Raw genomic sequence first — 13,600 nt, forward strand, 5'->3', positions numbered from 1 at the left:
TAGTCATACCCAGTGAAAACTTTATTGTATTTTGCTCAATATTATAATAAAGTGAATAGAGACAATTTCAGTGTCTCAATGCAAATTTTAAATTTAGGAGGGAATTTGATACAAAAATCCAAAATTTAAAACAAAAGGTAGAAAAAAAAGTATATTTAGAGATTTAAAAAAGAATAGGAGAAATCAAAAAGAAAAAGAAAAAGCTTAGTTAACGACATTAATATACCTAACTTTTATAAACTTTATTCCTAAATTTTCTTTCTTTAAATTGTTTAAAATAACTTTTGATTCCTCTCCAAATTATTTGGTAGATGCACTTGGCATTATAGAGTATAATTTTGCAAATAATTAGTACACTTTGCTTTTCAATTGATATATAATTAATAAAAAAGTTGGCAATAAAACAGACAATATTACATATTGGTGATCATACATATATGATGACTAACTTTATTTTAATAATCCCATCAATGATGAGATGTAGATAATTCCCCCCACTAATCTTATGCAAAATGATTTATTGACAACCTCTTTTTAATCAGAGTGTGCCCATGCAATTAACATTTTATTTCTTTGCTTATTTTAGATTTTTAAAAAATTTGATCACCTCCAATATCTTTAATTAAAATTTTATATTCACCTAAAACATTATACTAGTATTTAAAACCTAATTGTTGATACTTAATATTCTTGTTAATAGAACTTTATTAAAAGGAAGAAAGGCTAAGGTTTACAATATAATCTGAAAAAACTGAAACTAACTAAACAAAAGTAGGCTATATATACATAGCCAATAACCTAAAGGTCCATAAACTAAAGGCCCAATAACATATGGGCTAACATCCCCCCTCAAACTCACAATGCAACAGCAATAAGCATTGAGAGTTTGTCACACAAAAAACGAAATCGAGACGCCGACTGAGCCTTCGTAAAAAGGTCAGCAATCTGCAAAGACGATGGAACAAAAGGAAGCGATATGGTCCCGAGCTGTAAATGATGACGGGTGAAGTGACAATCAATCTCAATGTGCTTCGTACGCTCATGGAAGACAGAATTCTTTGCAATTTGTACCGCACTTTTGTTATCACAATGCAGGGGAGTAGGCATAGAAATGTGAACCCCCATATCTGCAAGAAGCCAACGTAACCAAATAATCTCACATGTAGTCACAGCCATAGCACGATACTCAGCCTCCGTGGAAGATCTAGAGACAACATCTTGTTTCTTGCTCTTCCACGAGATTAAAGAGTCTCCAAGAAACACACAAAAACCAGTGGTGGATTTACGATCATTGCGATCTCCATCCCAATCAGCATCACTATAGGCTCGCAACTCGAGAGATGACGTCGAGGGAAATAAGAGATTCTGAAACTGAGTGCCATGAAGATACCTTAGAATACGAAGTACAGCTCCCCAGTGCACAAAAGTAGGAGCAGTAACAAACTGGCTAACAACATGAACTGCATGTGCTATATCTGGACGAGTAACCGTAAGATAAACCAAACTACCCACAATAGTCCGATAAAGACTCGGATCTGATAATGGAACACCATCACTAGGAGAGTAACGTGCATTGGTTTCAAGGGGAGTATCTACAGTCCTGTTGTTAGAAAGACGCGCCCGTGTAAACAAGTCAGATATATACTTAGTCTGAGAAAGAAGATACCCTTTCTTAGATTGAGCCACCTCAATACCCAGAAAATAACGCAGCAAGCCCAAGTCCTTCATTGCAAATCGATGAGCCAAATCATACTTCAATAACTCAATACCACTATGATCATCACCAGTAATAATCATATCATCTACATATAAGGACAATAGAATTCGCCCTGCACTTGTACATCTAACAAACAATGCTGAATCATGGTTACTCGGGACAAATCCAAGGGAAGTAATAACAGTGGAGAATTTCTCAAACCAAGCACGAGGGGCTTGTTTGAGACCATATAAAGCTTTTTGAAGCCGACAAACTTCACCTGGCTGGTGGTCAATACCTGGGAGAGGAGTCATATAAACTTTCGCGTGGAGATCACCATTCAGAAAAGCATTCTTGACATCCATCTGAAATATCTTCCACTGTCGAATGGATGCAACAGCAATCATAGTGCGAACAGTCGTCATCTTTGCTACGGGGGAAAAAGTCTCCTCATAATCCATACCATATTGTTGTGAATACCCTTTTGCCACAAGTCTTGCCTTGTATCGCTCAACAGACCCATCAGATTTTGTTTTTATCTTATACACCCATCGACAACCAATCGCATGCTTACCAGGTGGGAGAGTAACCAAATCCCATGTATGTGTATGATGAAGAGCAGCAAGTTCCTCGGCCATAGCATTCTGCCAAAGAGGATCAGACACAGCCTCTCTATACGACTCAGGTTCAGACAGATGATGTATGTTTGCAATAAAGGAAGCAAATGAGGCTGAATATGTAGAATAGTAAAAATCTGGCAGTTTGGTGGACTTACAAGGTCGAGTAGACCTCCTCAGAGGTGGTGGGTCTCCCGTCTCAACAGTCGAAGGAGCAGACTCAGGCACAGGCGAGGCTGAAGCACTATCAGGTGGCACACCAGATGGCATGGATGAATCCGGAACTGGAACCTCTATGTCAATCCCAAAGGGATCAATAAGCCGAATATCTGACTTTGTCACATCATGGGTTTTAGCTGGAATGGAATAAAAAGGAATATGTTCCAAAAAAGTGACATGTCGTGAAACATATAATTTCTGACTTACAGGATCATAGCAACGATAGCCTTTTTGTCCAATACCATACCCCAAAAACACACATATAGCTGATTTTGACCCTAACTTATTTCGTTCAACATGAGGACGAAGAACAAAGCAAGTACATCCAAAAACTCGTAATGCAGAATAATTCGACGGGTGACCATATAGTTTCTCAAACGGAGACATCCCTGAAGTCAATGCAGTAGGAATACGATTAATCACATATACAGCAGTTAGAACTGCTTCTCCCCAAAAAATACTAGGAACCTCTGCAGACAAAAGTAAAGAGCGTGCTGTCTCAACAATATGACGATGTTTTCTTTCTGCCAGACCGTTCTGCTCAGGAGTGTCGGTACAAGATGACTGGTGTATGGTACCATCAGAGGCAAGTAACTGAGTGAAGTCATTAGAGGTATATTCACCCCCTAAGTCACACCTGAAACACTTTATCACAGCTGAATGTTGTGTTTTAACAAGGGCTCTAAAGTTGTTGTAAATGCCAAAGAAATCAGATCTGCGTTTCATAAGATACACCTAGGTATAACGAGTATAGTCATCTATAAACGAAACATAATAGGTCGATCCACCCTTAGTGGATACTGGCGCTGGTCCCCATACATCAGAATGAATAATGTCAAAAGGAGCAACAGAATAAGACACACTTTTATTAAACGGTAAGGCAGAAAATTTTGCCAGTTTACAACCACTACAATCTGAAATATCACTAGTGTTCACATGACCCAAAGCACCACTAGAGACCAAAAAACGTAAACGTGAAACTGACACATGTCCTAATCTGGAATGCCAAAGATAAAACTGAGAAGACAAAGGACTCAAACGAAAAGAAGATAAATCTATGCTAGAGGCAGCAACTACAGACACTTTGAGATTCTCCAAGACATAGAGTTCCCCCAACCTACGGCCGGTCCCAATCACCCTCTGAGTGTGTTGGTCCTGTATAACACAAACAGAATCAGAAAAAAACACCCAATTACCAGCCTTACACAACTGACTGACCGAAACAAGATTTAAAGCAAGTTTGGGAATGTAATAAACATCAGAGAGGACAATGTGAGGGGTAGTAACAGAACCAACACCCTCGACTGACATAGGTACAGCACTCGCAGACATAACAGAGATTGGTGAAATGGGTGACAAAGAACCAAACGATAACAAATGAGGGGACATGTGATGAGACGCACCAGAATCCAATATCCACAAGGAGGAAGGAATACCTGAGGTACTAGAAGAAACTGAACCCGAATGAGACATAGATGCTGACATGGCCGTAGGATTAGAAACGAAGAACTGTCTGAACTGTTCGAAAACCTGGGGATCCAACGCAGAAGGTGGCATAGTGCTAACAGACTCAACATCTACAGATGGTGCAGCAGCAGCGAACTGTGGAGGACGAGATGACCACGGAGGAGCACCAGAGGAGCGTGACGGAGACTTTTGCTGCCCATATTTCTGTTGCTGCCCAGATTGAGGCTGTTTGACCTTGTTAAGTAACAACGGACACTGAGCCTTCCAATGATTTTTCTGTTTGCAGAATGCACACTCATCAAATGCAACTTTAGGAGATTGTCGAGTCTGAGTACGGGGTGACCTAGACTGATCAGTTGAAGCAGCAAACACGACAGGAGTAGTAGTTACTTTAGACCCTTTATCCACTTGAGACTTGATACGAGTCTCCTCTGCAATCAGTTCATGAACCACAGAATCATCAGTAGGGAGGGGAGATCGATGAAGGATTGTTCCACGTAGGCCCTCAAAGTTAGAACGGAGTGCCATCAAAAACTGAACCAAGCGTTGCTCTTCCCGTCTAGCAATGTACGGCCCAAAACCTTTTAACTCTGCAGATTCAGTAAGTGCCAATTGATCCCACAAATCCGACATGGCAGCATAAAAATCTTGAATACTGAGATCATGCTGTTGAAGAGCACGGATATCATACTCCAACTGGTACTGCTTAGCAAAATTAGACTGAGTGTACAGTCTTTCCAAATGATCCCAGACCTCCTTTGCTGTGTCATACTTAGCCAATTGCATACCAATTGACTGAGTTACAGAATTGTTAATCCAAGTGATAATCTTGGAGTTATTAGTTTCCCATAAGTCCACCAACAAATCAAAATTTTCAGTTTTATCATCGATAGGTCTTGGTTTTACTCCAGTGATATAACCCCACATATTCTTCCCACGAAGAAAATTCTTCATGACATAACTCCAATAGGCATAGTTCTTACCATCTAATTGAGTACTAATGGACTGGAGAGAATCATCCTTTCCAGTCATTGTAAACACAGCAACACACAAACAATTCAAAAAACAAAAAGATGCAAAACCCTAGGTTGAACAATTCCGAACGAACAACAATGGCAGCAAGCAAAAGAACGAAAGACGAACAATACCAGACAGCAAACGAAGACAGCAACAAATCAATCCAACCAAAAACCCAACGAAAACAGCAAACGAATACAGCAGCACCTCAAAAAAAAAAAAAAAAATTCGGGGCTCCGCCCCGAACCCCGTACCCCCCAGCAAACTCACCGCGGAGTTCGATCCGCGCAGTAGGTGCCTGCTACAAAATCTTCAACCAACAAATCAAAGGACATGGATCGAACTAGCTTTGATACCATGTTAATAGAACTTTATTGAAAGGAAGAAAGGCTAAGGTTTACAATATAATCTGAAAAAACTGAAACTAACTAAACAAAAGTAGGCTATATATACATAGCCAATAACCTAAAGGTCCATAAACTAAAGGCCCAATAACATATGGGCTAACAATTCTTATACTAATATTTAAAGATCCTAAAATTTAAATCTTGATTTCATTTTTTGACCCATCACACCAAAGTCGTTAGCTTAAAAAAAAAGTCATAGAGTGTAACCCATTTAACAAGTCTTATAGATCACAAATTAATATAGTACTAATCGGTTTAATCTAATTGTTAATACTAAATACTATTAATACTAATATTTTAAAAATTAAAATTTTAACTTTGTTTTCATCTCTTGGATAAGAATAATATCCAAGCTTACCAATATGGATTGTGGTCCATGAATAAAATTTTTTAATCCTTAATTAGAGATCTCAATTTTAAATCCTTATTATAAAAGAAAATTATATTATACGATATTATTTTACTTAAATAATTTTACTCAACATAAATTTAAATCAACCACGATGCCAATCACAACAATATCAAACAAAACTCATGAGAAACACAAAAAACACCTAAAGGCCTAGATGTTTCCTCTTGTCCTGTTGCACCGTGCCCAAAGCCATATGGCTCAGGTTAATATTCAAATCTTTTTACTTTTCCCAGACTGGGCACACTGGGAACCAGTACACTAGACAAGAGGAAGAAGAAAAGCTATGGGTGCCCAAGGGGATCCGTATAGTTTAAAATTTAGTCAAATTAATTCGGAGATCATGTTAAAAAAAAAAAAAACAGAGGAAGTAATAAGAAAACAAAGTCTTTTTTTTTTTTGTTGAACCATTAATTATAAGAAAACACACTTTCGATGTATCTCAATGCAAAAATAGAAAGTATTGCATTAGTTATTATAAGAAGGCCAATTTAATGCAGACGCTCCTCGTGCGTTCAACAATTTAATACGTGTGAATGCTCAACATCCATCTGATATGTATGGATGAGCTAAGAATTGAAATGGTTGTAGTAATTAGAGTAACTACATAATTATATCATTGATTTTGTCCGAAATTTATAAAAAAATACCTAAATTTTTATTTTGACCTATTACTCATGATTCTTTTTTATTTCATTACAAACACACTATTTTGATCCTCTACGTGTATACAAGCTCTATAGTTACGTGAAAGGGCACAAATTTGACTTTTTTGATCAATTAAAATCTGTCACGTGTATAGTTTATATTCTTTAAAAAAATATATATAATGTTTATTTATTTTTAAAATTACTATCCTCTCTCACCACCCCCCCCCCTTCCCAACCCTCCTACCCATTCTTTTTCTTCAACTCAATTCACCAATAAAGCTTTCATTGAAGTTTATTTTTTTTAAAAAAATCATTCATTAAAACTCTATTTTATAATTAAATCATATATCATTTAACAACTCACCATTTCTTCTTCAACACAATGTCTTATTCAACACCATTAAAGCTCTTCAACACAATATCACCATTAAAACTCCTCCATTAAAGTTTTTTTTTTAGAAAAAAATTATATCATTAAAGCTTCATTTTCAGTTAAATCATATCGTTTAACTATCTTAAAAATTCAATTCAATCATAAAACTTTCAATTCAATCATAAAATTATTTTTTAAAGTGATTTGAACCAAAAAAAAAAAAAATGAACGGAAATGCATGCTGACGGAGTGGGGGTTTGGGGGAGATGCTGATGGGATGGGGGTGTTGGACGGGGGTAGGGGTGCTGAATAGGGGTGGGGAAGACGGAGTGGGGTGGGATGGGGTGTTAAATTAAATAAAAAGTAAAATTTTATTTAAAAAAATATAAATTAAACATATTTAACACGTGTCATGTGTTTACCCTCTTTATTATGACTGAGATTCAGTGAAAAATGATATATTTATAACGAATTAAAAATTTCGACCAACCTCAGCGGTAATTATGAATTATAATGGTCATGTGAATTTTCAAAATGACCAAACACACTGTTCACAGCTGACGTGGCAATTCTAACCAGCCTGACAAGGGTGACACTTGACTGGACGGAGCAGAACGAGACGTAACACGCCGTTATCCCATCTCCGTCAATCCCACTCCATCACAGCACAATATAGGGAATACCGATTCCCAATGAACAAGAAGAAGAAGAAGAAGACGCCGTCACTCAAAAGTGTCAGCAAACGTCTCGCCGTTTCACTGAACCATATCTTTATTGTCACGTTAACAGAGAGACCTAACCTCTTTAATACGCCCACTGTTACCTGACGGCGACCAGACGGCGTCTGTTTTTAGGGGCGCCACTTTCCACGGATCATGTCCAGCTCCTTTCATTATCTTTTTCCTTTTTTGTTAATTTCTCTGCGTTTTAAATTATACTTATAAAATATAGAAGGTATCAAAATGCACAGTAATGTTTTAATTTTAAACACTATGCAGGATGGATCTATATGCATTCTTTTAGTATCGATTAAATTCGATAAAGATTATAGATAATTGTATTTATAAAAGCATGAAAATTGATATTTTTTTCGTTTTAAATTATTGTCTTAAATTGAGATAATACATTGATTAAGAAAAATAATTAATAACTTGACTAGTTTATCATAATACCCCTATTAAATAATTTTTACATTTTAATTTGAAGAAAAAATAATTAATGCAAAAAGTAAAATCCGAAAATTTTTTTTTGTCCCTTCTTGATTAATGAAAAAAAATAAGTAGAATGAAAAAAAAATTAAATTAGAAAATTTGGAACGAAGGGAGTATAAATTTTTTAAAAAAATGCTCAGAAAATCAAGAAGATAAATTCAGTGTTTCGATTTTCAGACACAACATTAAAGCTTTGGACATTAATATGTACTCCTTTCGTCCCATTTTACATGTCCCAAGCATCCTTATTTGATTGCTTATTTTACTTGTCATATTTCACGATAAAAACTTACACGCACCCGATGTATATGTATTGTCTTGGTGTATACACTGAGTGCGTGCAAGTTTTTCACTCACAAATCAAGAAGAGATAAAAAAAAATTCTCATGTTTTATACTTTACATTAATTATTTTTTCTTTAAATTAAAATATAATATTCATTTAATAAAGGTAATAAGGTAAATTAGTCATACTATTAATTATTTTTTTTAATTAATGTGTCATCTCAATTTGAGACAAGTAAAATAAGACGGAGGAAGTATGTTTGAACTTCAAGAATATATACTCGCGATCCTTAAAATTTTAAGACATCAATACGTATGTTTGAACTTCATAAATACTCATGATCCTTAAATCTTAGATCGGTTATTGCACCTATATCATTGACATGTACAATGGCAGAGAGAGAACCACATTTTGATGTATTAAATATATTTTTAGTTTAAAATATTATTTTCTTAGATTTATGTTAGATAAAATATACTCATAGTAAACAAATTGAAACAAGGTAAACTAAAACAGATGGAGAGTAACTGGTACCAACTTTTTCTGCTCAAGTTCCGATTTTATATTGTAAGTGAGACAAATATTTGTTGTATTTATCGGATGAGACAAAAATATTAAGGGACACCAAGTGTTCTTAAATAGAATTACTCAGCAATTGTTTATTTAACTCCATACTTAATCAATTACTTTATTACTAACAATAATAAAATGGGTCACTGGCATGCGTTTCGAAAGGGTATTTTTTGTTTTTATGTGCTGATCATGAGACAAAACATAGACAAGAATCTCATATCCCTTGGATAGACCTCTAAAATTTACCATAGGGACATTTCAATCCTTCCATCTCATATTTATTCTAACTATTAGTATTCGAAATTTATTAATAACATCAATTAAAATTCTGTTGAGCAAGTATTTGATATAGAACATGATTTTATATAAAAAAGAAAAGGCATCAAAATTGCAAGCAATAACAAATTCAAACTCAAAATTCTAATGTTAAAAACTTGATCCATCTCTAAAGATTCATTTAAAAATAAGATATTTTAAATTGTCTTTGAATGCGAATCTAAAATCTCTTATAAAAGGTAGAAGTATGCCCAACATTTAATCATATTTCTGAGTGTGATCTCTCATGTTCATTTCTACGGGAATCTAGTAGAAAATTAGAACTTTTATTAATGCAATTCAGTTACAATGAAAATAAACTCATAAAAATATCAAACTAATTTGACGTTGTATAGTAAAATTCGGATGAACTCCCTTGCATCCCCAAATCGCCAGTAGATTACCTCTCTTACTAAAAAATAAGACTTCTGAATTAAAAGATAGGTCAAGTTTTCTTATTCAAATTTAATAGAAGCTACATAACATCGAGGGAGATCTTTTCCTTCAAAAGAAGGGCAAACAACATAAATTTCAATAGTTTGGAGATTAATTACAAAAAATTGCGACATTTTATATAATTAATGAAATTCTCAATTTTGAATCGTGATACATAATTAGTTTTCGATACATCCAACGAAGATGGATTTTTCTTTGTAAAGATACATAATTAGCTCCCGATATATTTTTTCGATTTAGAATCTATCGAGATATATAATTAGCTCTCTGATACATCCAATAAAAATACATAATTTATTGAGATTAGCTTCCCGATACATCCAACGAAGATACATAATTTTTTGAGATTTTTATAATTACTTTATAAAGCCGAGGGTTGGGATTTTTGTAATTATTTTATAAGTGTGAAAATTTATATAAATATGATAAGTTAAAGGTGTATGTTTATATTATTTTTCCTTACAACAAAAGTGATACAAGAAGTGAAAGTTGGTTCCAATTTCCATAAAGAATTCTTGGACGCTCAATAATTGAAGAATTGGTATAATCAAGGTTTGTTTGTGTTTGCTAATTATTAATTAATTATTCATATTAAATCATGGGGATTGAAGATGGGAATCAAAAGATCCCCAAAAATCAAGAAGGCATTGGGCCTAGTGGGGTCTTGTAATTACCAACTTGCAAATAGTGGGCCTAACTTGTCCCTGAAACAATGGGCCATAGTGTGTGGTCCAATGCTATCTCGGGTTTAACTTACCTTGACGCTCCTTCACATATTCAACTGTCTACTACTATCTTTTTTTCCTTTTTAAACTAAAACTATAAACTAAAATCTACCATTTATGGTTCTCCTAAATATAAGTACTCCTTTGGATTATTAATTTTAAGAAAAATAACATAAACATACCCTTTAACTTATTATATTTACATAAATTTCCACTCTTATAAAGTAATTACAAAAATTCAAACTAATTATGTATCTTCGTTGGATGTATCGGGAGCTAATTATGTATCTCGTCAGCCACAAAATCGAAAAAAATAGATCGGGAGCTAATTATGTATCTCTACAAAGAAAAAAACGTATCTTCGTTGGATGTATTATGTATCTCGACAGACCCAAAAAAAAAAAAAACGTATCGAAAGGTAATCATGTTTCTTTACAAAGGAAAAAATATAGCTTCATAGAATATATTGGGAGCTTCATATATCTTGACAAACTCAAAATCGAAAGTTTTAGTAATTATACAAAATATCAAGATTTTCTGTAATCAAGCTTCTGTCAAATTTATGTTGTTTGCTCTTAAGTTTATTCCAAACATATATTTTAGGATTCGTTTAGACATGCAAATTCTTTGTTTGTGTTTCAAAAATCTGTTTGGTTATGCATTGAGAAACTAGCAGTTCTAAGCACTTTCAAGCTAAGCAAACAAAAAAAATTCATTGAATTTCAACATTTTTCCAAATGAATCTGTTCCGATACAACTTTAATTTAAAATAGATTTTTATAAACAAAACTTGGGATGCTACTTTTTTTTTTTTTTTTTTTCGGAATAACGTCACCAAGTTCACGTTGAAATACCTACTTATTATTTTAAACAAAAGAGAAGCATTTGTTACTTTTTTTTTTCAAATCCAACTTTACTGCATCAATTTATTCCACAGTATTAGTTAAGAGAGATGTTTAAGAGAGTAACGAAATAATATTTTAGACAATATCCTGACGACTAAGGACACTAAATATTTTTTTTTTAAGGAATATGTAGAATTTTCACGATCGATAACAATACATCATACGTTAGAAAGATGTTAGTTTTGCATTTTTCATAAGTAACTGTACAATTGTCATGAACTGCTCGTTTAATATAATTTGGTTTCAACTAGAATGGATTAGTAAACTTCCATTAGAATTTAATTAATGTTTGTAAGACTCAATTAGGCAATTACTAAATATTTTTGCAGTAGTTCTACCAGAGTAACCTTATGAAAGGTTTAGTCAATTTTATTATTTGTACGGTTGTGAAAAGTGGATTTTAACGTCATGCACTGGATTTCTGTTTTGGTTCTTTGGAAATTAAGTGGACCTGCAGTGAGGTAGTACGTTTTCACATGAAAGCATTACGTATAAAATAAGCTGTGACGAAGTGAGAATTTTCCCTAAAAATATTTATAATAGCTCTTCTTCATCTCTTATTGGTCGGCGCAACTTATAGCTCTACCTATAAGAATTGCTAGTTAAAGAGCAATTTGCCCTCCAATATAGGGTTTATTGATATAAATTTGAATTTAATCGAAGCTCAACACTTACTTGGACATCGGACATTTAGTGAAAACCAAACCAAAAAACATGGAAGCATGAATGTAACATATTATCTCATCACAACAATTGAAGTCACATGCATTGTAGGGGCAATCATTGCAATCACATGGGTGGTGGTGGTCCAAACACTTTGAAAGTACAGATTTCTCCATTGCCTATATCTTATCTACTAATGATTTTTCATACAATACTATACTCACTGCATCATCACATGTGATGGTAAATGTACATTTCATAAATCTACTAATTATTCCATGTTACTATAAACTACTAGTTCTAGCTTGTTTTCATGAACATGCAGTACGTATATATTCACTAATTTTCACTTCCATCTAGAACAAAATCTTGCTACTTGAGGTTAATTTCTTAATGGGCTACCTTTTCTATTCGTTTTTCAGAAGGTATATTTTTAAACCGGGGCAGAGCCACAACCTTAGAGGAATGACATCGCTTCGTTGAAACTTTCTACTATGTATATATATGTAGAAACATGGAAAAAATTTACACGCACACCAAGTCAATACATGCATGCCATGTTTGAATTTAAAGTTTATGTTACTTAATCATGATTAATCAATATGCATTTTACTTAATTTAATTATATAACCATAGTAAAAAACATTAGTACTGATATTTCACATGTTTTGTATGTACAAATGTACTATAATTAAATTCTCTTGTTCTAAATATGCATTGTCATATATTTAATACAGAAGTATATTAGGTGTAAAATGTAGCACGCCACAGTGACAATATATTTATTCAAATAGCCATTTAATTTGTGTTCATAATAACACGTATGTATCACACTGAATTTAATTGAGAACTTATATAATTTAGCTACATATGTATGGCCTACATGTTTAATGCGTATATAGTTACTCTATGAGTTATCCATTTAAGTACTAAATTTTTTATCCAGTGGACCACTTAATTAATTTTCTGAAGTTGCTTGAAGAGAGTTTGTTCATACCTAAATTATTTAAGACACCTATCTACTAGGTTTAAATAAGCTAGAGTTGCACGAAGAACAATTTTGTAAGAACAGAGACAAATACCCTAGAAGCCTACATAGTTTAATTTGACTACTACCTAAACTCATTCTGTCATTCATAATGTCGTAAATATGAAGATTCCTTATTGTCTTATGATCAATAATACTAAAAATGAAGAGCAAATTAAAGTGCACCCTTGCTAGGTGCTCTTATTTATTGATCCATACATGCACTTGCTTTTCGTATAATCATTTTCCTGAAAATTGCTGATCCAACTAATTCAGATTTGAGCGACGTAGAGCTCATAAAGATAAAGTGCTTTCTACGTAACTAGGAATTTTTCGCTCTTAAGACTCAATTCTGAGACCTCTTATTATTATATAGCGATTACATCCCTAAATGGTTATATAAACTAATGTTTGGTCCTTAATCTTCTTTTTGACAAATAGTTTACTATAAGTGAATCATTCACATACATTTTAACCAACTTAGTGATAAAATGTTTCTTCCACTAGAAGAGGTAGTGTATGTGAATGATTCAATTAGTGATAGTATATATATATATATATATATATATATATATATATATATAT

Source organism: Capsicum annuum, unplaced genomic scaffold (genome assembly GCF_002878395.1).
Source record: "Capsicum annuum cultivar UCD-10X-F1 unplaced genomic scaffold, UCD10Xv1.1 ctg2619, whole genome shotgun sequence".
Taxonomy (NCBI): Eukaryota; Viridiplantae; Streptophyta; class Magnoliopsida; order Solanales; family Solanaceae; genus Capsicum; species Capsicum annuum.